The sequence below is a fragment of the Thamnophis sirtalis genome, unplaced genomic scaffold (assembly GCF_051295495.1).
Source record: "Thamnophis sirtalis isolate CommonGarterSnake01/CBP01778 unplaced genomic scaffold, rThaSir2_p1.2 scaffold_8, whole genome shotgun sequence".
In the NCBI taxonomy this organism is placed as follows: Eukaryota; Metazoa; Chordata; class Lepidosauria; order Squamata; family Natricidae; genus Thamnophis; species Thamnophis sirtalis.
Window position 1 is genome coordinate 73,110,820 of NW_028261388.1, and position 25,458 is coordinate 73,136,277.

The window sequence follows — 25,458 nt, forward strand, 5'->3', positions numbered from 1 at the left end:
GCCTTCAAAATCGAAGGCTGAAGGGAGCGCGCTAGGGGATGGGGAGCCTATGTAGCTCCCCTCGGCCGCTTTCTTTGCCTCGAAGCTCTCCAGAAAGTAGACACAGAAGGGAGACGTGACTACTTCCCAACGGGAAAGGGTGGGAGGGCTGGTCCTCAAAGCTCGCTCGGTGGTTGTTGGACGTGAAGAAGAGAGGTGGGCGAGGCCACCCCTTAGCGACTCCCTCCGCGGCGGGAGGCGAAGAGGGCTGGCCGGCTCCAATTCCACATCCTTCCCCGCGAGGGCCGAAGGAGGAGCAACAACCGCGGCAGCAACTGGCCGCTCGCACATGCAGCAGCTCCGGCGCCGCCTCCCCGCCAGGTCCTTCAGCAGGGACCTGCTGCTGGCGCCCGCTCTCCGCTCCCTTTCGCAGCCCGCTAATTTCCCCGTTTAGCGAGTGCTGCCGGCGGGTGAACCCGCTCCGCTCTGGAGAGCCAGCCGTCCAGGGTCTGTGCCCCACCCGCCTGCAGCCGCTCTCTTACTCCCCACCTCTCCGGAACCCTCCCGAGCGCTCCGGGTTGCGTCCTGGGGTTGGATCGGCGGTGCAAGTACTCCTCGAGCCGAGCCCCTTTCGGAGGATAGTTCTGCGGTGACCACAGTCTTGCTCTTCGCCTGCCCTTTCCTTGAAACGGAGGTGTGCGAAAAGTGAAGCCTTCCCGACAAAGGTGAGAGTCGGTCGCGCCCTACAGCCTCTCACCCCCCCCCCCGCGTTTATCGGAAAGGATAAAGGCTTAGTCGATTTCCCTCGATTTATACTTATTTCAGTTGGGAAGGTTGCGCAGCGGGCAGACTCAAGAGGGTAAATCACTCCGTTCGCGCAGGGTTTGCTCCTTTAAAAGACTTTGCGTGCATTTCCAGGCTTGGTCTCGGTTTCACCAAAACAAAATACGCGGGATGGCGGGCGTGTATGTGTTTTGTGTGGGCGCCTCGCGTTGCCTTCAAAAACTAAAAATGGGACGGGTTGGACTGTTCTTACGTGTCGGTCTGAGGAATGCGAGGGAATATTCAGAAGTGGAGGTAGCGACGCTGAGCGGGGGTGGTTTTAAAGGAGTTACAGGTCTCCTTGCCTTGTAGGCAGAGAAACTTTGGATTTGGGTAGGACAAGGGGAAAAAATGTGACTTCATACGATTTTGCAAAGGATCGTCGGTGTATTGTAACTCAACTTTTGTATCGTGTTTGCTTTGAAACCTTTGCTTCCAGCATCCTGCAGCTTTAAGCTGAGAATTTGTGCCCTTGTCGGCAGGGGGCGCGTGAAGTGAGCCCCTCAGGGCATATGATGATTTTGATGATGATGATTTATGTGGTTAATCTTTGGTGAGATTCACAGCCTTTGGGGCTGGTTGGTAGCTCAACAGCTCCAGTCCTAACCAAGGACCTAGGAACTGTTAAGGTAATGTCGGAGGATATCAGCTGTTCCAAGTAGGGTGGTTTTTTGTAGAATCAGAATGTTCAAGTCTGATAAATTTAAGATTTCCAAATAGCTAGGTAGCCCTTTAGGTATTGCTCCAAGGGCTCCAATTACAATCGGGACAACACACGATTTCTTTTTCCACAGTCGTTCAACTTCAATTTGCAAGTCCCGGTACTTTGTGATTTTTTTCTTGCTGTTTTATCTTCAATATGTGCATCTCCAGGTATTGCAATGTCAATGAACCATACTTTTTTTCTTTTCAACTATTGTTACGTCAGGTGTGTTGTGGGCCAAGTGCCTGTCAGTCGGAATTCTGAAGTCCCACAAGATCTTGACTTTCTCATTCTCTAAAACCTTCTGAATCTGATGTTCCCAGTGGTTTTTGCTGTACTCAAATCAAAACCTTTGGCACAATTTCCAGTGAATGATCTTGTCATGGTGTTGTGGGTAGTCAGTTTGTGGAATTTTGCTGCACCCACTGATCAAGTGGTCGACTGTCTTGTCTTTCTCATTACAGAGGCGACATTTGCTGCTGGTGATAACATGTTGAATTTTTGCCTTCATGCAGTTTGTGGCTAAGGCTTGTTCTTGAGCTGCCAAAATAAAGCCTTCTGTTTCTTTTTTCAGTGCTCCTGATCTTAACCAGTTCCAAGTTAGCTTTTGGTCAGCTTTGCCTTCAATACTTTTCAAGTATTGGCTATCCATAGCTTTGTTTTTCCAATTTTCAGCTCGCTTCTCAATTACTTCTTTCTTATATTCAGCTTTTGACTTAGTTGTCTTTAAAAGGCCTCCTTTATTTACTTCCTTAATCATTGGTCCTTCACTTTTCTGGATGTAATCATTCAAGCTGTGTTTTTCTTCTTCCACAGTCTGTTTTACTTGTAGGAGTCATCGACCACCCTCTGCTCTTGGTAGATCCAATTGGTCAACATCACTTTTAGGGTGCAAAGCATAATTCATTGTCATAAGCTTCCTTGTTTTTCTGTCCAAATTGTTCAACTCCATCTGGGTCCATTCAATTATTCCTGCAGAGTATCGAATCACAGGTATAGCCCAGGTATTTATGGCTTTTATGATGTTTCCTTCACTCAATTTGGACTTTAATATCTTGCGAATTCATCAAATGTATTTGGCTGAAGTTAATTCCTTGACTTTATTATGCATTAAGTCAGAGGCCTCTAAAATTCCCAAGTACTTATAGCCTTCTTCTGCTTTTACTGCCTTTATCATTTCTTCATTCTCAAGTTCTATTCCAACATCTTCTATGACCTTGCCTGCTTTGGTTGCCATTGTTGCACATTTGTCAATTCCAAACTGCATACCAATGTCTTGGCTAACTTCTTTTGTGCTTTCAATTAATAAATTCAGTTCAGCTTTTGTTTTACCAAACAGCTTCAAATCATCCATGTACACCAAGTGCGAAATTTTCAGTCCTTCTTTTGCAATGTATCCATAGTTCATCTTCTTCAAAATGATTGCCAGTGGTAGCATTGAGAGTATAAAAAGTAGGGGTGAAAGGGTATCGCCCTGGAAAATGCCTCGTTTAATTTCAACTTCACCCAGTATTTCTTCATTAGCTATAAGCTTTGTTTTCCAGAGATTCATTGAAGTTTCCATGAATTTTTGTATGTTGCTGCTGATGCCAAAGATTTTCAGGCATTTCTTGATGCAGCTATGGGGAACTGAATCAAATGCTTTTTTATAATCTATCCAAGCCATGAACAGGTTGGTTCGTCTTTTCTTTGAATTCTTTAGGATTAGTTTGTCAATCAGCAGTTGGTCCTTTGTTCCTCTTGAATTTTTGCAGCATCCTTTCTGTTCTAGAGGAAGCAAGTTATTTCTTTCCAAGTATCCATAAATTTGGTTTGCAATGATACCAGTAAGGAGCTTGTATGTTGTTGGCAAACAGGTGATTTGCCTATAGTTTCCAGGATCCTTTCCTTTTCCTTTATCTTTTTGGATCAAAAATGTCCTTCCAGTTGTCATCCATTCATCATTTTCAGGTGTTTTTCAGATCTGGTTCATTTGGGCTGCCAATCTTTTGTGCACACTTGTAAGTGCCTTTAACCAGAAGCCATGTAACTCATCTGGTCCAGGTGCACTCCAGTTCTTCACTTTTCTTGACTGTCTTTGCAACATTTCTTTTATTTTCACATCTTCCATTTTATGCACTTTAATAGAATCCTCAATCTGTTTGATCCATTTTGCATTTCTGTTGTGCTTCTTGTTGTTTTCCCACAAATTCTTCCAGAATTTCAGAGCTTTCTCTTTATCAGGCTTTTCATTGGTTGTTACTCCATCTCCACTTTCTAAGCTCTTATAAAACTGGTGCTGATTTGCTCTGAACTGTGAGTTTTCCTTGAATTTAGTTACTCGGTTTTCATATCTTTTAATCTTTTCAACAACGGCAACAACCCTCTGCTTCAGCTCTTCAATTACTATCGCAATCTCTTTATTCTCCAAATCGTATCTTGCTTCCAGGCTGCTTTTGACCTGCTTGTTCTTTAGCTGACCTTGCCTTAGGTTCTTCAAGTTGCTCAAGTGTCCACTAAATATTTTGATCTTCAATTCCAACCGAATTTTCCATCTAGGCTTCCTTTTCTTGCCTCTTTGGTTCTTTTGTATTTTCAAACCCAATTCTTTGGTGGTTATAAAGGCTGCTGCATACATCAGCTGGTTTGTTTCAGCTAATGTAGTGGTTTGAATGGTTTGCACAACCTCATTGACCTTTTTTAGTACCTTTCTCAATTCTTTTCGGTTCACTTGGTTCAGCTTTGGCCAAACGTGTTCTTTCAGCATCTTCCACTTGATGCTTTATTTTCTCAGCTAATTGAACAATATCTGTTGGTGTTTGTTCTTCAGTGCTTCCTTGTTCTTTATCTTCATCCATTTCAGCATCTTCTTCCTTCCTTTCTTCCTCAGTTTGCTTTTGAGTCTGCAAATCATTCTTGATGTTACTCTTCTTTGTTGGTATACTCAGACCATTAGTTGCTTTCTCTTTGATTCCTATTAATTCTGCTGCAGTGAAAAATTTGTGGCTTAGAATTACACGTTGTTGGTCCATTAGCCTTTGTTCACTGATATCACAGCCCATGTGGTTCACCTTCCAAATCTGATACATTCGTTTTTGAAATCCACGTTTTGCTGGCTCAGACTGATAGTAAGCTTTCATAATAGAGATGTTTTCTTCCCTAGTCCATATTTTTTTGCTTTTTTGCTTTTTCTTCCAGTAGCATGTCAGCTCCATGCCCTGGTTGCCTAGCAGAGGGAGCTGAGCCCTGTAGCTCATTTTGCACAGAATGCCCAGGAGCCATAGCATCCAACGGAACCCTTGTTAATCCTGGTGATGGTTCAGCCGTCATAAATTTCATTTTTTTCGTACTCACCACATTTGTATGGGTTGTGGAGCAAATTTTGTCTGGCCCTTCACCTATTACGCATTACACCTAAGACCTCTCTGATATGGTTGTACCTGTTCAGCATATCCCTTAGGATCATTAGAGCACGCAAGCCCCTCCACCACGACATGGTAAAGCTCCTCGGAGGGAATTTACTTTATTTTCTTTAAAAAAAAAATAATCTTTATTGGTTATACATTTTTTTAATAAGACATACAAATAACAAGCTTTAAATATACAACCACCACCACCCCGGTGACAGTCGTTCACAGCCCAACATTTTTTCCCTTCCTCATTGTTTAGTCTCTAACCAGCATCTCCTTGTTACAAAATTCAGGGATCTATTACAATACCCACGTTCCGTTTTAGTTCCCAAAGTTAACAGCTGCTATTTAACTTTCCCAGTTTTAAGTCCCTGCTGTTATCTTTGTCGCCCACATATACCATAGGTTCCAGCTAAGATAATGTTCCGTTTCTCCTTTGTCCCTCAGCCAACCCGTCATTCTGTCCATTTCTGCACACTCATAATTCTTACTAAGCATAAAACCAGAAAACATGAGTAAATCTATATGGTATTTGCGCCTAACATATAATTGTGGCCGCAAGAATAACCTATGCGCAATTTTGGAAATCTACTACCATACCATCGGAAGATGCCATAATTAAAAAGATTTATTAAGAATTTACTTTATTTTCAATAAACATGAAACTCAGCCAGCTGAACATTCAAAAATGCATTACAAATACCAGTGACTGGTGCTAATGGTTGATATGGTTTGTTGCCCACATCCTAGGTATCAACCAAGTACCTTCTTAAAATATAAGATGTTCCAAGTAGCGCAGTTTTTTGTAGTTCTGCTGGTGTTATTGCAGGAAGCTGCAATTTGTTGATGTATCTTGTAAAATTCTTGGACATGGTGCCAAGTGCCCCGATGACAATGGGTATCACTGTTACATGCTTCATCCATAGCCGTGTAGTTTTGGTGGCCAGGTCGTGATATTTCATTATTTTTTCTAGTTCTTTTTCTTCGACTCTGGCATCTCCAGGAACAGCAATACCAATAAACTGTACACTTCAGCCCTCTACAACTGCTCACGATGGTTGTTTTTTTTTTTGTATTCCTGATGTTTTTTAAAAAAAGAGAAAGGAGGCATTTGCTGGCTAAGTTCTTTTAAGATCCACAAACATCAAATAAAAGTGGGTTCTAACTTGGCTTTAGCAATAGCACCTACACTTATATACCACCCCATAGTGGTCCATACCAACCTCTGAGTGGTTTGCAATATCGGCACATTGCCCCCAACGATCTGGGTCTCGTTTTACCGATCTCAGAAAGATGGAAGGCTGAGCAACCTAGAACTCCAGGCTGTGGGCAGAGTTAGCCTGCAATACTGCATTCTAGCCACTGTGTCACAAGGGCTCTTTAGTAGAATGCTATACTCTTTGTTCTCAGCAAGAGAACAGTTTTGTAGTGGAGTCCTACTAGGATGTTCATAAATGTGAATTTTGAGCATCATAAAAGTTTCTTTTGGGCTGATCTTGCCTCCTGAAGGCTTTGTGGACACCTGTGTGTAGTACAGCAAGGGGTTGCTATTTTCTGGATGTCCTTTTAACTTCCCATTGTGGGATTTCCTAGTGGATGCTGATTCTGCGAGACCGCCTACTGCCACATACCTCCCAATGGCCGATAAGGTCCCACAGGGTGGGCCTCCTTAGGACGCCATCAGCCGGACAGTGTCGGCTGGCGGGGCCTCAGAGGAGAGCCTTCTCTGTGGCTGCTCTGACCCTGTGGAATCAGCTACCCCCAGAGGTCCGGACCTTACCCACTCTCATGGCCTTCGGGAAAGCCGTTAAAACCTGGCTGTTCCAGCAGGCCTGGGGCTGTTGACCTTACTATGTAGGGTTCAGCCCCAATCAGAACGTATGAGTGTTGGAAATTTTTTTTTATTTTTTATTTTTTATTTTTTATTTTTATTTTGTTTGTTTTCTTTCTTGTTCTGTGTAAGCCGCCCGGAGTCCTCCGGGATTGGGCGGCCTATAAATCTAATAAATTAAATTAAATTAATTCAAGTACTAATTAGGTTTACGTTTGCCTTGTTTGGGAAGATTAGCCAGGATGACTAGTCAATAGTGCTGTAAACTAAGAAAACACAAAGCCAAGATATTATCCACCTGTGTTTTAAAATATATTTTGCATCATCGAGGAAGCAAAAAATATAAGACAGTAGCCTCTTCCCCGATATCTTCATGCATAAACCTTTCATTCTGTACTGTGAAGTTAAATTACCAATATTTAAGTCAATTTATATTTTAACAATTTATACAGTATTTTTTTTCTATTAAATATAAGAACTAGAATGTGCAACTCCGAACTGTGTTCAAGAGTTCAAGCAATAAATACTTTAAATATCAAAAGAAGGAGGTGTTGTTCAGACGACTGTGTAACTGATAGATCTCCTTCCAACCTTGTGGGATCATTTCTTGTTATTATTCTATTAAACTTCAAGCTATTTCTGTATTATGTTAAAATGGGCATCTACAATAATCTTTTAGAACCGAAGTATGCAGTATATCTTCAGCTTATTGGAGCTCAGTTTTGTCCAGGTACAGTGAACAAAATTCATTCATCATTTTACACATCGAGAGTGCCGTTTTATGCATACATAAAAACCCCATTCACCATTTATAAACTAATATTATACATGCAAAAATCTCATTTACTGCTTAGCAAACATTTATTTCATGTATTAGTCTAGTGAACCAGTGCATGTAAAATATATTCTCCAAAAGGGAGCTATAAAAGTAACACAAGACTATGTCATAGCAACTAGTGTTATGCTCTAAATATCACATGCAAGCTATCTGCATTTATTCGTTTCTTCCAATAGATATGAAATATTTCTCTTGAAACAAACATTTAAATTTATAAAACTACATTAATGTTCACTTAGCAAACAATTCAGTTCTTCACACCATGTCTTCATGTACTCTCAAATATCAGATTAATACTTACCAGCTGCTGTTTATGAACAGCTATTATTGGTTTATTAATTTATATTGAAGTCCTGTAATAGTAGAGGGAATTCTGGGAGTGTTTATTGTTTCCTCTCTACATTTTGCCTCTCCAGTTTGCCTTTCCCTATTTCTTAACTAAGCATGATTGTAAAAATTCAAAGACAGGCAGGGTAACAAAAATAGAAGGTAAAATTCTATAGATGTTTAGATGTTTAGATGTTTATTAACATTTATAGGCCGCCCTTTTCCCTGAGGGGACTCAGGGCGGCTCACATAAAAATCAGGAAGGGGAATACAAACAATGACGTAGACACATATAGTAAAAAATAATAAGCAACATTAATTCATCATTCGGGAGGGGCGGCTATCTTTGTCCCCAGGCCTGACGGGCTAGCCAGTTCTTAAGGGCTGTGCGGAAGGCCTGGACGGTGGTGAGGGTACGAATCTCCACGGGGAGCTATAGTTTTCAAGGAAATTGGAATCTTTTTAGAATGCTCCTTCTAAAATGACCCAATGTGGCCAGTTTTCCAGTACAGTAGATTAACACCAGTGGTGGGTTTCAAAAATTGTTCAAACCTACTCTGTGGGTGTGGCCTCCTTTGTAGGAGTGGCTTGCCACCCATGTGACCGGATGGGAGTGGCTTGCCATCCATGTGACCGGATATGAAGATGCCGACGACACTTGTCAGAACCACCTTAAATTACCTCACACACAGCACTGGCCTGCATAAGAATATGAAGTAAACTTGTTTTTTAAAAGGCATCTTTGGTTTGCGTTAAAACAACTTCAACGCACGCAATGTTTCGATTGCACCACAAACGCAGTAGTCATCCTTACCTTTCACAGAGGCACTGAGTTTTATAAATATGAGCATGATGGTGTAGAATAATCATATCCAAGGACCAGTGGTGGGTTTCAAAAAATTTTGGAACCTCTTCTGTAGGTGTGGCCTACTTTCCGGGTCCACTGGTGGAACCTCTTCTAACCGGTTCGGTAGATTTGACGAACCGGTTCTACCGAATAGGTGCGAACTGGTAGGAACCCACCTCTGATTAACACCAACAATCAAGTAGCAAACAATACCCCAATCAAGGAACTGCCAAGTAAGCTAACAGGAACAACAGCATAATCAAAGAACCAACAAGACCACTCACACCAATAGTGACAGGGCAAGCCATTAAAATACAACATGAGAAGAAACTCCACTCCCTACTAGCATTGATAATGTTGCGTAGTAATGTTCCTTAACTGACTGTAGAAATTCTTTGAAAGAAAACAGGATAGTTTTGCCAGACAAACTTCTGAAATAGCACATGAAACCTCTGTACATATATCTTAAGAACATATGGAGGCATAACATGCAAGTATGGTATACATTACCATGGTGAAGTAGTAATCTTTCAAATATTAGTTTTCCCCACATACTCAGTTTAAATGAAGCTCAGCTGCCTAAATCTCTTGCTGTTTTTCATCACAATATATTTATATTCAACTTAACCATCTGAGTTTACTTGAAGTACTCTCAGTCCAAGATGAATTATTGCCTTTAGGCACCCTCAAGACTGTCCAGAGATAGTTGATTTTGAAGACTTAATAGCTCCCTACGGTATCAATTCAGATGTAAACCAATTAAAATACCCAGAAAGGATTCCCAGATCATCTATTAATTTTGTTGGTTTTGGTTTGGGACCCTCAGAATCATCAATAAATACCAACATGTTGTCTAAAAATGGGGTTACTTCGCTTTCTATTCCAGCATGAATTAGAACATGACTTTCAGTATAGCCTTTGATCTAACTATAATTGCTAATGGTTCCAAACTAAATCAAGCAGTAAAAGAGAGAGGAGAACCCCGAGGGAAAATAAAACTTTGAAAATAATTAAAAATATGCATTGCCAATACGTTTTATTAAAAGCCTTCTCAATATCCAATGAAATGTTGACAGCTGGATCCACCTTAAGATTATTTAAAGCTGTAAGATTTACTGATGTATCAGCATCTCATCTACAACGAAAAAACCCTGCTTGATCAGGATGTACCAGGTGTCCTAGTACAGTGCCTTTTTGGGTTGGTTGGCAAGTTAATAAATTTTCTAAATAAGTAGCATTTCTCCATTTTTATTCATTAATGAAATAGGTCTATTTTTAGTACAACATACATCATCCTGATTTGGTTGAGGAATAACAATTCTGTAAGCTGGTGGAGTACCAGACACAAACATTCTGATAAATACTGAACAGATTAAGAGCTGAAATGCTGGTATTGTATTTGGTTTATACTATTATTTATGTAAACTAACTTGGCAATGGCATTATTATTCATGCTATCATACTGTTTCATATTATCATACTCTGCCTGAATAAAAAGGTAATTTCTTCAAGATGACCTTGGCTCCTTGTGATTACATCCATTCAATTTTTGTTTCCAACATTAGGGAAATATTTGCTATTGCCTTATTCCATGATGCTTTTTTCAATTTTCCAGTCTAGTGAACAGCCATGGAATTCTAAGTGATTTCCCATCCAAGTTTTAACCAGGGCCAAGTTGCTTACCTTTTTAAGAATTGCCAGTGTGAGCTAGACTCTCCTATCTTAGTGTGAGTTCAGCTTTTTGACGCCATATTTAGTGAAAACTGAGCTAAAAGAAACATTCATTTCCTACCAAATCCTTATGGATTTTTTTTTTGTAAATACAAACCTGGAAATATTAAATTTGTATCTTCATGCATTATGCAGCAGTTGTCCTAACTATTGAAATAAAAACCCGATCTTTTGTTGCTTTATTAAATATGCCAAAAGTTTACAGGGTTTGAATTTCAAAAATCTCACTATATCTGTGTTAACTCACGGTCTGCCTTTGCAGAAAGCAATTTGTTTGCTCTCATATTTGTCACTACTTTACTTCCAGTGTAATAGCATCAGAGACTATAATATGCAGCTACTTAAAAATTCAATAACATTAAAGCCAGATTGAGTTGCAAGTGGATTCCAAGTTATTTTACTTGTTTTATCCAAAGACTTCATAAGGACTCATAGATCAAATAATCAAATAACAACATTGCAGTGTAATATTAAAAGCTAAGCCCCAGAATGAAAAAAAAAAGTACAGAATTACAAAGATAGGATCTTAAAAGGGAAGAATCGTATTTACCCCTAAATAGTGAAATACAATCACTATATAATCTAAATAGAAGTATTTACAACAATTTGTTTAGTGCCTCTTCAAATTTACCACGGCACTGAAAAAAGTGACTTATGGCTGTTTTTCAGTGTTATGACCTTTGCAACACCCCCATGATCACGTGAACAAAATTCACATGCTTGACAACTGGTTCATATTAATGACCGTTGCTGTGTCCCAAGGTCATGCGATCCTCTTTTGCAACCTTTTGACAAGCAAAGTCAGTGGGGAAATCGGATTCATTTAACAACTGGATTACGAATTTATCAACTGCAGTGATTTACCTAGCAACTGAGGCAAGAAAGCTCGTAAAGCTCAACACACATATCACTTAACTAGAGAAATTTGGGGCTCAATTGTGGTTGTATGTGAAGGACAGTGGTGGGTTTCAGATTCCGTTCCAACCGGTACTGTTAGAACGGCGTACTTGCCTGCGACCCTTCCACAAGCCTCCACAACACTCCAGCTGCTCGGCATCGCGTCGTGCAGGCGCCGTACGCACCATGCATGTGCATGGAAGCGCCAAAGGCTTAAAGCACAGGTAAGGAGCTTGGGCAGGCAGGTGGGCCCTCCGGAGCACCGTACTGGAATGGTACCCAGTGCTCCGGGCAGGCTCTTGTACACCCGTACCGGGGCGTACCGCCTGCAACCCACCACTGGTCAAGGACTACCTGTAGGTTCACACCACTTTCCTTGGCTTGACAATGCCCTATCCATCAAATGCTGGACGGTGGCAGAGCCCTTAAGGTCAAATGAAGCTTTGGAAACTAACAGTCTTTAAGGGGTGGCAAAAATCTTTCTCTTTGGATTCAGCTTCCAGTGGGAACTATCAATAACCCTACATTATATCAAGTATATCTATATATGTCTAATTCCTATGATCTAGAAAATAGTGTAGTCTTTTCCTGGAATGGCATGGCTTTCAGATTTGGCTAATGTGTTCATAGCAATAGCAGTTAGACTTATATACCGCTTCACAGGGCTTTCAGCCCTGTCTAAGCGGTTTACAGAGTCAGCATATTGCCCCCAACAACAATCCGGGTCCTCATTTTACCTACCTCGGAAGGATGGAAGGCTGAGTCAACCCTGAGCCGGTGAGATTTGAACAGCCGAGCTGCAGAACTGCAGTCAGCTGAAGTAGCCTGCAGTGCTGCATTTAACCACTGCGCCACCTCGGCTCTCACCATCTACTTATTTGTATTGATCACAGATTTTAATTATTTGATTTCTATAGGCGCCCATCTCTGCAAATGACCCTGGGAAGCTCACAATTAAGAAACACATAGTTAAAAACCTTAAAATCATTTTAAAACAAAAACATAAAATCATTAAAACACTAAAAAAATATTATTTAGATTTATCCAAATTCATCACTTAGCTTTCTAACCAAGACTGTCTGGGTACTATTCGCTATTCACTTTATGATTGTTCTGAAACAACATAGCACATAATCCATATAGCCATTGATGGCAGCTTTCCCTCTGTTGGTGATTTTTGAGTTTCAGCAATGGAAATCAGGCAAACGCTGCCATTACAGTATCATATAGAGCAGTGGTGGGTTTCAAAAATTGTTCGAACCTATTCTATGGGTGTGGCCTCCTTTGTGGGAGTGGCTTGCCACCCATGTGACCGGATGGGAGTGGCTTGCCGCCTATGTGACCGGATATGAAGATGCCGACGACACTTGTCAGAACCACCTTAAATTACCTCACACACAGCACTGGCATGCATAAGAATTTGATGTAAACTTGTTTTTTAAAAGCCATCTTTGGTTTGCGTTAAAACAACTTCAACACACGCAATGTTCTGATTGCACCACAAACGCAGTAGTCATCCTTACCTTTCACAGAGGCACTGAGTTTTATAAATATGAGCATGATAGTGTAGAATAATCATATCCAAGGACCAGTGGTGGGTTTCAAAAAACTTTGGAACCTCTTCTGTAGGTGTGGCCTGCTTTCCGGGTCCACTGGTGGAACCTCTTCTAATCGGTTCGGTAGATTTGACGAACCGGTTCTACCGAATAGGTGCGAACTGGTAGGAACCCACCTCTGATATAGAGGAGCTGTATGGGAAGTAGGAGAGCTGAATTCTGATCCTGATGTAAAGGCACATGTGGGGGGGGGGAGTAGTATAATTTGCATTGATATTATTTCCTCCTAGCTCTGGGATAGAAGAAGCACATAGCTAAGCAGGGGAGGGAATGAGTCAGAAAGTCCATGAAAAGTAGTTTTTTTTTAAAAAATAGCAAGCCTATCTCTATCACGGTCTTCTTTTTCTCATACAGCCAAAATGAAAGGAGAGGGAAAGGGCAGAAAAGTGCTTAGTAGGCTGACCTTAACTCTTGACCATGATAGTGTGGATTCTTTTGTTATACCAAATTTTTGCGGTAGCTAAGAAGATTTCATGGTCGGCACTTGACTGCCTGGGTCATCTGCAATCATGCATTGCCAGCACATGGGAGGGACTTAATTTCCCTGGGGAACTGCTGACTTAATCATTTTTGCCATCTGAACAGGCACGATAAGTCTGAAGCCCAAGACATTATTTTGATTGATTAGCCTTTGAAGTTCTGATGGAATCTGTTTGTTTCTTTTGTCTGTGGATATTTTGTGTACTATAGTCGAATATCAAGTTCTGTTAGGTGTGAATGATATATTTAAACCTAAAACAATCCTCTCAGTGATTTAATCAACAGAAAATGTGCTGATTCAGAATTCTGAAAATAAACCTGGTAGATTGATTTCTATGTTTATATACAGTCCAAATGCTAAAATATTTTTTACAGAGCCAAACAGTTAACAATCCTGAGAAGTGAATGGTTTAGATGGCTTTGTAACAAGCACCCAATTAAAAACATTTCAGCAACTTTCAGTAGTGCTATATTAAGGGAAATGTACCGTACTTTGTGGCATTCTGTTGTTGTTAAGCCAAACTGTAGAATTCAAGCAACCTGTTAAAATATTCTGTTGAACATAAGGTTTATGTATCCTATTTTAGGAAAGGCAGCCGTTTAATGTTATCCTCCCATCTTCTACCCCCAGGGAAGACCTGTAATTACTAAACATGAGCATTGAGAAGATCTTTTGTTTTATGTCTTCTGTTTTTCTTTCTTTCTGAGGTAGTTAAGCAATTGGTAAAGTATTACTTCTTTCAAATGCAACAGGATTCCTACAACGGAAGGCAGAATGGTATTGCAGGTAAAGAAATTGGGTTGCCTTCTGTTAGATGAATAGTTGTGTGATTGTAATCGGGCTTCCTGTTTTTCTTTTTTGCTGCTGTTTATTTTCTCCATTTAAGATGCAGGTATAGTAACTACTGAGGTTGGTCTAGCCTCTCCTTTGTGTACCCCTCCAGACCACGCGTGGGTCCCGGCAGGCACTACTGCCGGTTCACTTGTGGGCGCACATGCGCAGTGCAGTGGTGGGATTCAAATAATTTAACAACCGGTTCTCTGTCCTAATGACTAGGTGGGTAGGCGGGGCTTAGTGGTCATGTGACCATGTGGGCATGGCCAACTCAACATTACTCAGGTCAATGGGCGCTTTGCCTTAGCTGTTACAATGTAATAAGGGTTAACCAGAGAGGCAGTTTCTGTAAGCAGGGCAATAAAGATTAGGCTAGAAACAACACCAGAATGTTTCCATCCTGTCTTCCTTACAGGATTAGCCCTGTAAAGCGGAAAAAAACCAAAAGAAGATTTCTTCCAACAACTGGTTCTCTGAACCTCTTAGAAAGTTAAGAACTGGTTCTCCCAAATAGGTGTGAACTGGCTGAATCTCACCACTGGCGCAGTGCGATAAAAATTATTCTGTGCATGCGCAGAAGTGAAAAACAAGATGGCGGCACTGTAGGCGTCATCCAGAGAACCAGTTCAGGGGCTTGGCAGGCCTGGGTCGCTGCCAGTTCCAGCAACCCAGGCCGGCAAACCACTACCAGTTCGGCCAAAATGATCCAAACCGGTAGGAACCCACCACTGGTCCAGATGTTGCAGAAGGAGAAGCCCCACTACTCCTCATTATTAGCCCTGCTGGCCAGGGCTGCTGAGAGTTGTGGTTCAGCATGAATATTAGGATACAATTTCCTTTGACAATTTCCTTTCCTTGGTTGGTTGAATAAGGGTTTAGCTCAGCCATAGCAAGAAAGCCACTTTTAAAACTTGCTGATCTCTAACCTATACATGATTGTTATTTTAGGCTCTGGCTCTTCCATTGAATCTGACCTGCTGTTAAGATCCGAAAATGTTCCTTGATGTCCGAGGATTGTTAATCTGGCATGTGGGAGGCCACTTTCTAAGTTACCTCAGGCTATAAATACAGTTCATGCAGAGCTGTGTTTGTTACCATCCTCTTGTAAGGGTGCATCTTCTTCTTAATGCTGTAATCATCTTGTTTTTAATTCTCTAACTCTGTACAGTATTTTTAATTTTTAAAATATGCTTTACATTGTAAGTTGCCTGGAATCTATTTTTGTCATTTCTTAATTATATCCTACTCTTCTAGAAGTTCAAAGTGGTACGCATACCACTAAATTTTGTCCACAACCACAACTTTATAAAGTAAGCTAGACTAAATGAGTGGTTTAAATCACCTGATGAAATCCCAGGACTCCAAGGGTTGATTTGAACATGGTTGTCCCTAGCTGTAATCCAATCCCTTAAACAGAACATCACATTGGCCCTCTCAGTCATTTGCAAACAGAAAGGTAGCACAAAAATTAAATAAATAATATGGCTGATTAACTCACTTCTTTGTTACTCTGCCAAAAAATATCTTCGGTGCGCTCATAAGTAAATACAGACAATCTCAAGTGACCACGTAAATAGTTGTCCTGAGCATTTGGCTGTTCCTGGTTGAGAAGTCCCTTGTAAAATGATTTGTATAAATCTGGGGCTCAGAAGATGGTAGCATGTAGCTGGCCGAAACTAAGCAGGGTTAGACTTGGTTACTAACTGGTTACTACTATAAGGGATACAAGCACTGGAGAGCCTAAAAGCCAATCTGGGAGAAGTTTATGATAAACAATTACTATATTCTCAAGAAAACCATATGGACATGTCTATGCAGCTAGCTTAACTAGGCACCTTTGTTTTCAGAATAGCAGTGTTTCTCAATCTTGGCAGCTTTAAGATTTGTGAACTTGCAAATAATGATTTGGGGGAAAAAAGTTTAGAAATTTAAATAATCAATTTTTATTTTGAATATGTTATAAAGGTATAATGTTATTGGATATATGAAAGTAGATAACAAAAAAATTAACTAAGCTTTATCATTAGTAAGTAGTAATTTAGTAATTTATAGATGGTTATGTTAAAAAATAATTGACAAGGGCAATACATATATGTTGGTTTGATGAGAAGAAAATAGATACAACAGTAAATGATTTTTTGTTAACCATTATTAATTATAACAACTAACAATGGAATGATAAGGATAAGGGATACAGTTAATGATACATACATGTACTATCATAATAAAAGGAACGTGAACACAAATTGTAAACAGTAACTTGAGGGGAGAAAAGAGCTCAGATATTTTGTCAACTAATTTTTGTTTAGAATGTGTTATAAAGGTTTAAGGCTATTGGATGACTTTGTAATAATTAATGAAAGGCCATTAGGTGGCTGTTTTTTTTTTAAACTATGGATTATTCTAGGCAAATCGACCTTAAAACAATTTCAGCTAAATGAGAACTATGATATGCTGAAAGTAAGACTCATTAAGAACTTTGATATTCGATATAAATGATTCTGGAAGAGATACACGAAAGCTAATTGTAACCAATTGACACACTTTCTACAAGATGTAATGTAAGATGATCATTTTTGTGTGTTGTTTGTTTAGTAAAAATAAAAAAATGTTTAATAAAAAAAAGAAAAGAAAAGAGGCAACAAAGCTGGGAAAATTTGGAAAGTTAAAAAAAAAAAGATTTGTGGACTTCAACTCCCAGAATTCCTCAGCCAGCTATGTTAACTCCCAGAATTCCCCAGCCAGCTATGTTACACACCAGAGGAAGGCAAGCCTCCCAGAAGCAGCTAATTTCTAATCCTTTTCTTTAAATCAGCCAAGAACCCTAAAATAGACAAATAGCTATGCTGGCTGGGGAATTTTTGGAGTTGAAGTCCACACATCTTAAAGCTGTCAAGGTTGAATAACATTGCAGTATAGTATATAGAGCAAAGGAACTTCAGAAACTTCTTTTTGGAAGATGGTTGGAGGGGCTGACCTAGGGGTGAAATGCTACCGGTTCGGGCCAGTTCACCCAAACCGGTAGTAAAAATGCTACTGGTTCTCAGAACCGGTAGCAAAAAATACTAAAAAAAGTTTTTAAAAAAGTTTCTACGATCGCACGTTGCACAGCTGATCTTCAGAACTTTTTAAAAAAACTTTTAAGCATTTTCTTTTAGTACAAGTTCTCTGGAAACGAGGGAGTGGTGGTCCGTTTTTACTCCTAGCAGGTTTCCCTGCTGGTGGAAATGTATTTGTTTTACTCATTGCCACTTTCATCAGTAAAGTCTGATGAAACACAGACATCAGTCTCTGGCTGCTGCCCAAACATCAATACTTCTGAACTATATTTAAACGTACTGAGCTGAGAGATGAAAAATACAGAGAAATTAGGAATGCTACCTCAGTAAAAACAAGATTGATCATAAATCAGCATTGGTAGATGACATAAGGAGAATGTTAATGTACTAAAAAACTAACCCTCGGCAATTATTTGGTTCTTATCTCTAAGTAAAAGCTTTAAAAAAAATATCCATGCATAAGATACAACTCCTATATTACTGTACATCTTTTACTGATATTCCTTGAGCCCTCTTAGATGTAATTTGACAAAGGTGTGTTACAGCTGACATTTTTGAGTAATTATACATTTTACATATAAGGTTTTTTTTTTTAAAAAAAATCCGAACAACAACAATGAAATAAACAACCATCCTTGTATCCTTGTAACATTTACAGTAAAGATGGTTTAGGCTTTAAATCCATTCTTACTCAATTTTATGTTAACCTGACATTCCTTTTCCATGGCACATTTGCTTGCTAGAGGTTTCTCAGTTTAAGCAGTATGCTATGGCTATTTTTTTTTTTTAGTTGTAAATGTGTTTTTATTTTCCATTTTCATTTCGTACAGTCACATATATACTGTGCATAACCGGGGCCATATAACATTAAACAATAAACACAGCCATTCCTCTTGTCAACAATACCCCCCGAAATAGAAACCCAATGTACCTCTTCGACCCTCCATACACCCTTTCTTTCGCCCCCCTCCAACTTTCTGCTATTGAGTATAGTAAATTCTTATAGTGTTTTTTTTTCCTTTTGGAATTTTTGCCATTTCTTGTGTGGATAGGTGCCATCTTAATGAGCATTCTGATTGACCTCACTTGCTTCTCAGTGTTCTTACTTTTAGCTCAATAGTTGCTAACCATTCACTGGGTTTTTGTTTAGAGAGAATGATAATGCTTGAGTTGGAAGAAACATGCCTTCAAATACTAACTGCAGGAGAACCAAAGCAAGGTGATATGCTTCCACCCAGTGGTGGGTTTCAAAAATTGTTCGAACCTATTCTGTGGGTGTGGCCTCCTTTGTGGGAGTGGCTTGCTGCCCATGTGACTGGATGGGAGTGGCTTGCCACCCATGTGACCGGATATGAAGATGCCGACGACACTTGTCAGAACCACCTTAAATTACCTCACGCACAGCACTGGCATGCATAAGAATAGGATGTAAACCTGTTTTTTAAAAGGCATCTTTGGTTTGCGTTAAAACAACTTCAACACACGCAATGTTCTGATTGCACCACAAATGCAGTAGTCATCCTTACCTTTCACAGAGGCACTGAGTTTTATAAATATGAGCATGATAGTGTAGAATAATCATATCCAAGGACCAGTGGTGGGTTTCAAAAATTTTTGGAACCTCTTCTGTAGGTGTGGCCTGCTTTCCGGGTCCACTGGTGGAACCTCTTCTAACCGGTTCGGTAGATTTGACGAACCGGTTCTACCGAATAGGTGCGAACTGGTAGGAAGCCACCTCTGCTTCCATCCCTTGCTTGGGAGTTCTCTAAAGGCACGAGGTTGACCATGGTGAGAAATGAGTATAATAAGTAGAAAATTTTATTACGGTCAAAAACCAGCAATACACATTACTTTTTACAATATGTTAAAAAGCACTGACATTAGGATATAATTAAAAAGTATTGACGTTAAAAGTGGAAAATAACATACATGTTCTCAAATTGTTTGGGTCACTCCCTGGTTTACCTGGGTGCAAAGCCGCTAAGTATGGGAGTAAATACAATGGTCCAGAAATTGTTAGTGATATGTCCAAATAATTGGTACAAGATGACAACTATACTTCTGTTACCAATTTTTTTTCTTGTGGACATACCATATATGCAGTGGCAAAGTTCTGTGCTGTTGCAATGTCCACAAGAAAAAAATTGGTGAGAAATGAAATGTTGGACTAAAATGGCTTTGGTCTGATCTATTAGGATAACCTTTCTGTGTAGCGTTCTGTGAAATTTTTTATCTATTTTAGTAAGGCTTCAGGCTGGGTGCAGTACCCTCAGCCTGTTGGCTGTAGGTGAGCCTCCCACAGCTCACATGTGGCCCAAGGTTGAAAGAAACTAAAATTTTGGACTTGCATAGCACCCCAAATTTGATTATTACCTGTTCTGACCCCCCTCGTCCCACACCAACACACACTCCGAGCCAAAGATAAGTTACGGCATTTAATTAACAGACAGACAGGTCCTTGGCAGCAAACCGGCACAGAAAAGCTTGGGCAGCAATAAACACAGAGAAGGCTTGGCAGCAATCCAGCCTGCCAAGCTCATAATAATGTTCTCCGACATTCGTTCCTGTGTTGACTTCTGCAAGAAGGGTGTGTGCACAAGTAGTCTTTTTATAGTCTGGAGAGGAGCCCAATGACCACCAGCTGAGTGCAATTACCTCCTGTAACTGCGCAACTGTTCCTGACGCCTATTAGCTCTTCGGTGCCGTTCATCCAGGAACAACTCACTACTGGCGTCCGGCTCACTCTCCCTTGTCTCCTCCCCACTGGTCCAAGGCTCAGGCGCCTCCTGGTGGCCAACCAGCCTCTCTGCGCCCTGCTCGGAGTCGGAACCCTGTCCAGGGTCCTCCACATCTTCCAGAGCCGACTCATAGGGCTCCTCGCTGTCGGAGTCTGGTGGCAGCTCCAACGGCTCCTGCTGGGCCACAACAATTACTCAAACTTTTTAGGCAGAAAGTAGTAGATTTGTTACACAAATTTGTGATGGTTGCACAATCTTTTTTTCCCTCTGCAATGATGGATAGGAATATGAAGGAAGTTGACAGGATAATGCATAGAAAAAGGCGTACCACATTCATCATGCCCAGTTAATATACAACAAAAATGGTTATTTCCAATTAACAGAAAGAGATTTGCACAATTATGTTATTTAAATATGGCCTTTTAATTACTATTGTGCTATTAGTACATAATATATAAATGCATAATTATGTATGTATAATTACCACCATTATATAATGCAGTATTATTTTAAAATCTACAATGGAACCAGAGAATTCTTGTTTTTGTGAAATTGCAGAAAAGGGTGGGGGTGGCGTAAAAGACATTAGACACACTGGCAAAAAAAGCCAGATTACTATTACCACCAGACCAAATTAGGGGAAGCCAGTGGAAATTAATTCACGTTGAAGAACTGTATTTTAATCCTCTGCCCCACTTTCTCTGTATAGTCTGTCATCATTTAGTCACCCACAATTGGATAAATGCAGAATTCTCCATGATTGGTTCCAGAATCTCAGACCAGAAATCATGGCCTGCCTTAATGAAATGTTAACCTTTAAGTCGAAGTGAGATGTCACGTGATTATTGCTTTCAACATTTTGCTTGCAGCGTATAATAACTGCATTGCTGCTAATATTGGGCAACAAATCACACTTGCCATTGTTCTGCAAAACACTGTTTTTAAAAAGAAAAAAAAAACTTGGCATGATAGCTCACACGGATGTGATCTGCTTGCACTGTGGAAAGTTAAGAAGATGCAACTTCTTTCATGGTTCTCATACTCTTCAAATGGGTTGGATCTGGAATCCCATAATCCTTAATCAGGCTAGGAAAAAGATGAGGAGTTCAGATCAACTGATCTGGAAGGCATCCAGTTGTAGGTGGGGGTGGAACAGTGGTGGGTTTCAAAAAATTTTCGAACCTACTCTGTGGGTGTGGCCTCCTTTGTGGGAGTGGCTTGCTGGCCATGTGACCTGGTGGGAGTGGCTTGCCGGCCATGAGTTCTCTCTCTCTCTCTCTCTCTCTCTCTCTCTCTCTCTCTCTCTCTCTCTCTCTCTCTCTCTCTCTCTCTCTTCTTCCTTTTGTCTCTCTGTCCCTTTTTCCTTTTTTTCTTTCATCTCTCTCACTTTTTCTTTCTTTTTTCTTTTTTCTTTTTTCCTTTTTTTCTTTTTTCCTTTCTTCCTTTCTTTCTCTCTCTGTGTGAGTCTCTCTCTCTCTGTGTGTGTGTGTGTCAGTGATGGGTTTCAAATTTTTTTGGAACCTCTTCTGTAGGTGTGGCCTGCTTTCTGGTAGAACCTCTTCTAACCGGTTCGGTAGATTTGACGAACCGGTTCTATTGAACTGGTGCGAACTGGTAGGAACCCACTTCTGGGGTGGAAGATTTTAATTTGAGCAAAACAAACAAACAAAAACATTGGGTTGATAATAAGTGGAATTTCCTCCCCGAAGCTCTTCTCTTTCTCCCCCACTTTCTTTTTTTAATCTCTGCAACAAAGTTAGAAAGGCACCTGACTGTGATAAATGGATGAGCTGAAATGCTGCTAAGAGGTATGGGGGTGGGGGGTGGGGGAGGGGGTAGAGGTAGTGATAACTAGTCCTCCTGCTGTTTCTGCTCCTTAACTTAGATTTTCTAACGCCCACTGGCCATGTGATTGAAGCACATCTGGATTTAAATATCGTCACATATTTAATCCTAGGTTTTTTTTTTTTTTTTTGGCACATTTGCCAAGATCAAAGTGAGGCTAAGAGAAAGTTACAGAAGAGCCGAGGTGGCACAGTGGTTAAATGCAGCACTGCAGGCTACTTCAGCTGACTGCAGTTCAGCAATTCGGCTGTTCAAATCTCACCGGCTCAGGGTTGACTCAGCCTTCCATCCTTCCGAGGTGGGTAAAATGAGGACCCGGATTGTTGTTGGGGGCAATATGCTGACTCTGTAAACCGCTTAGAGAGGGCTGAAGCCCTATGAAGCGGTATATAAGTCTAATTGCTATTCCTATAATTGTTTCCCCTTTTTACCGATGTATAAATACTTAAAAGAGGAGCATCATTTTCTGTTCCTCTCTCCTCTTATCCCTCCTCTTTCATATTCCCCCGTGAAATCAGTTATAAACTACTATGCACACTGTTTTTGTCTTTTCCAATTTGTCTCTGTAAAGTATTGCTGACTTGAAAGAATGTGTGTTTTATCAGCCATGCCAAAACATATTTCACACTGACCTCTCTGTGACATATAGTTTTTGCCAGCTGTTCATGGAAGACTAGTTTTAACGTTTTAGCCCAGAGCGCTTCAGGGTTGCCCAGACAAGAACAGGTGGCAGATTACTGTTTTGAAGCTCCCTAGAAATCTGAGAAGCCCTTCGAGTCTAAACAGACATTTTTCAGGTAAAATTAGGAATTGTATCCACAGCCTTTCATGAAGTTTCCCCCTTTTGCAATCCAGGAAAGCAGCAATAAAAAGCTTGGGTGGTATGAGGTTTTTCCAGGAGCAGAGCAGATACACATCATTTTGCATTTCTTTGGGCTATTATTATTATTATTATCTCTTTTATTCAGTAAACATGAGATTCAGTCAACTGAACATTTAAAAATGTCTCACAAATACTATTGACTGCAACCATCCTAAATACATGCCAATTGCCAGCTTCCCAAATTTTGATCATGTGACCCAGTGGTGGGTTTCAAAACTTTTTGGAACCTACTCTGTGGGTGTGGCCTCCTTTGTGGGAGTGGCTTGCCAGACATGTGACCTGGTGGGAGTGGCTTGCCATCGATGTGTTTTCTTTCTTTCTTTCTTTCTCTCTCTCTCTTTCCTTCCTTTTGTCTCTCTGTCCTTTTTTTCTTTTTTTCTTTCATCTCTCTCTCACTCTTTTTCTTTCTTTCTTTCTTTCTTTCTTTCTTTCTTTCTTTCTTTCTGCCTTCCTTCCTTCCTTCCTTCCTTCCTTCCTTCCTTCCTTTCTTTCTCTTTCTCTCTCTCTCTCTGCGGAGGAGAGCCTTCTCTGTGGCAGCTCCGACCCTATGGAACGAACTCCCCGTGGAGATTCGTACCCTCACCATCCTCCAGACCTTCCGCATAGCCCTTAAAACCTGGCTGTCCCGACAGGCCTGGGGCTAAAGACCCTAACCCTCCCCGAATAGTATGAATGTTGTGCTTTTAACGATGTATTGTCTTATATGTAACTTGGTTTGTCCTCCCCTCCCCCTGAACTGTGAGCCGCCCTGAGTCCCCCCAGGGAAAAGAGCGGCATACAAATAAAGTATCTTATCTTATCTTATCTTATCTTATCTGTCAGTCTGTGTGTGTGTGTGTGTGTGTGGCAGTGGTGGGTTTCAAAAATGTTTGGAACCTCTTCTGTAGATGTGGCCTGCTTTCCGGGTCCACTGGTGGAACCTCTTCTAACCGGTTCGGTAGATTTGACGAACCGGTTCTACCCAATAGGTGCGAACTGGTAGGAACCCACCTCTGATGTGACCATGGAAATGTTGCATTGATCATAAGAGCAAGAACTGATCATAAGTAAGTTTTTTCAGTGTTGTTGTAACTTCATACTTCATGTTAGGTTAATGTAGAGTCTACAGTGGCATTCCTTTGAGAATGTGGTTCTGATCAAGAGGAGTACCAGAAGTGAGTTTGTAAGTCTTTAACACAAAAATCCATTTATGACTTCTTTTCTTCTAACCCCAGTTTTCTGATGTTATCAGATTAATTTAAAGCGGGGGGGGGGGGAGGTAAGCAAATATAGCGGTCCTATCAGTTATTGTGCCCCCCTCCCATTCAACCAGTTTGCAGACATGGACAGCAATAAAGTTTGGAGTTTGTTCACTAACTTCCAGGTTAGCATAATATAAATAATTAAGGTGCCAGCATTCTTTAATCAACTGACCCACAAGGTGAAGTTACTTGGATTCAAGTCAGTCTCAGGGACCATGATTTTTACAGCAGTTAGAGATAGGTTAGAACAGTGTTTCTCAACCTTGGCGACTTTAAGTCCTGTGGACTTCAACTCCCAGAATTCCCCAGCCGGCTGGGGAATTCTGGGAGTTGAAGTCCACAGGACTTAAAGTCACCCAAGGTTGAGAAACACTCGGTTAGAAACATGCAGGAGATCTTTGAAGGCCCCTGTATATCCTCCCCCATTTTGCTATACTCAAACTTGAGCTGACTGTTTAATTTTTAAATCGATTTTATTTATATAGCCTCCCTTTTAATGGCAATGACTCTTGTTGGCATAGAAGGATGCCAACAATACAAAAAAATCAACAGACCAAGTAATAAATGTCCGAGGCCACATAAATCATACCAATTACAAAAACGAGCCATAAAAAATAACCACTTGCTTAATCTCCCAGTCTAAATATCTGGTAAACTACCAGGTCTTTAAAGCTGTATGGGGTTCTATCAGGGATGGGAGGCACACTCTTGGAACTAGTGAGATGACATTCATTCATTCTTTCATTTCCCACCTTTATTTTATAGAAATAACTCAAGGTGTTCAAAATATGCAATACTCCTTCCTTCTATTTCCCCCACAACAACAACTCTGTGAGGTGAGGTGGGCTGAAGGACAGTAAGTGGTCCAAGGTCAACCAGCTGGCTTTCATAGCTAAGGTGGGACTGGAACTAGCCTGGAATCAGAGGGTTCCACCACAAATGCGCGAATGACAAAAGCGCGCCTGACTAAACCGCGGTGACAAAACCGCGCCGACGAATGAGTGCTGAAGCACGCCGACAACAGCACGCCGACAGAAGTGCGCTGTAACCCTAACCCTAAACCAAACCCTAAACCTAACCCTAAACCTAACCCTAAACCTAACCCTTAACCTAACCCTAAACCTTACCTTAACTTAAATCACGCTTCGGTCGGCGCGCTTTTGTCGGCGCGGTGTTGTTGGCGCGCTTTTGACATCACGGTTTTAGCGCCGCGGTTTTGTCGGTGCGCTTTTGACGTTCGTGCATTTGTCGGGTCACGGAATCAGAGCACTAAGATTTGTGTTTGGAAATTAAATGAGGATGGTTCTTGAACAATAGACTGTTTGACAATATATGGTCACAGCCAACCATTCTTCAGGGTACCACCAGAAACTTTGGCCTGAGTTGGCAGGTCTTCC

At 40.8% G+C, this 25,458-nt stretch overlaps 1 protein-coding gene across 2 annotated transcripts in view; it reads left to right on the forward strand.

Annotated features, from left to right (window-relative positions):
- Nucleotides 1-358: 358 nt before the first annotated feature.
- SEMA5A (semaphorin 5A) overlaps nucleotides 359-25,458 on the forward strand; it is a 241,658-nt gene continuing 216,558 nt past the window's right edge. For both annotated transcript variants that reach the window (XM_087721907.1, XM_087721908.1), the window contains exon 1: nucleotides 359-704. The gene's annotated coding sequence lies outside the window, so the exon portion shown is untranslated. The remainder of the gene's footprint in view (nucleotides 705-25,458) is intronic.